Raw genomic sequence first — 1,140 nt, 5'->3', positions numbered from 1 at the left:
CCCTATTTCCCCCGCTCTTTCTCTCACAGAGCTGGCAGCGCCGTAACCGCGCGCGGGAGTAGTCGCCCCTATTTCCCAACCACCACCACCACCACCACCACCGCACCGTATCGATCCGGCCCATCGAGTTTGCGTCACTACCCACATAATGCTCAGTCCGTCCTTGCCACTAACCCTTTGAGGACGCCAGTCGGTCACTTCTCGCCACTCGGTGCTGGCCAGAGCACGGGGCTGAGCGGGAGAGAGTTAAAAAGGGGAAAACTCGCACCGGATTTTCTTCCGGGCGACTTTCTCAGGGTCAACGTGAGGTCAAATTTTGATGCTCAAATCTTCAGGAATTTTCCCCTTTGTGTGGTATTTTTTTCTGGACACTTACAACTGCGCTGTTGTTCTCAAGAGGTAGGTAAGTTTCAAAGGCACCCGTCTATATCAAGAACGAATTTCATTATTTAGCATTGGATTTTTATTTCAATTATGTTTTAGATTTTCGACGTGGATTCATCAAGCCCAACGGATAAGGTGGAGAGAACCACTTTCGGTTTTGTCGCTAGTTAAGAGCATGTGATTGGTCGCCTGAAAGCCGATGGGCGGAGCTAACCTGCTCGTCAGGCATGCCTACTTTTTCTTATTGCGCCTTGCCTTAAACATTTGTTGCTCTATGACATAAAGGCAGTAACATAATAGATAAAATTGTGCATCATGAAGTGCAAGATCTGAAACAGGCATATCAGCAGTTATGGTTTGCAGTTCATACCTTCTATCAGATGCTTGAAAATAGATCTCTTACTGTCCTCGTCTTTCACCTTCAGCCATTTGTTCAAGTTCTCTAAATACGTTGTTCTTGGCCATACCCCTGCATTTTTATAGAATAGTTACCGACCCATTTTTTAAATCTGAGTAATGGTTCAGCTTATGTCGTTACCAACGCTTGAACTCTCTGTCTTGTTGGATTGCAACAGTACACTATATCATCTACATTACTTATAGCTGTATCTGGTAGGCAGCAGTTCCAGGAAGAAATCTGAAGGACTCTCCACCGACAGTATTCAGCTGGGTGTGGGCGCATTCTTAATGTACACATTATAGACAGTCCTCTTCAAAATGAAAAAAAAACCCCAAGACAAAACAAACAGCAGAAGT

At 45.2% G+C, this 1,140-nt stretch overlaps 1 protein-coding gene across 1 annotated transcript in view; it reads left to right on the top strand.

Moving 5' to 3' along the window:
• Positions 1 to 193: 193 nt before the first annotated feature.
• Positions 194 to 1,140, top strand: part of LOC100533425 (sodium channel alpha-subunit SCAP1) — a gene marked incomplete in the record, with an annotated part of 152,143 nt that continues 151,196 nt past the window's right edge. The window contains 1 exon segment of the mRNA NM_001204708.1: positions 194 to 404.

The sequence above is a fragment of the Aplysia californica genome, unplaced genomic scaffold (assembly GCF_000002075.1).
Source record: "Aplysia californica isolate F4 #8 unplaced genomic scaffold, AplCal3.0 scaffold00260, whole genome shotgun sequence".
In the NCBI taxonomy this organism is placed as follows: Eukaryota; Metazoa; Mollusca; class Gastropoda; order Aplysiida; family Aplysiidae; genus Aplysia; species Aplysia californica.
Note: the sequence above shows the minus strand (reverse complement) of the source record. Positions and strands in the feature narration are given on the sequence as shown.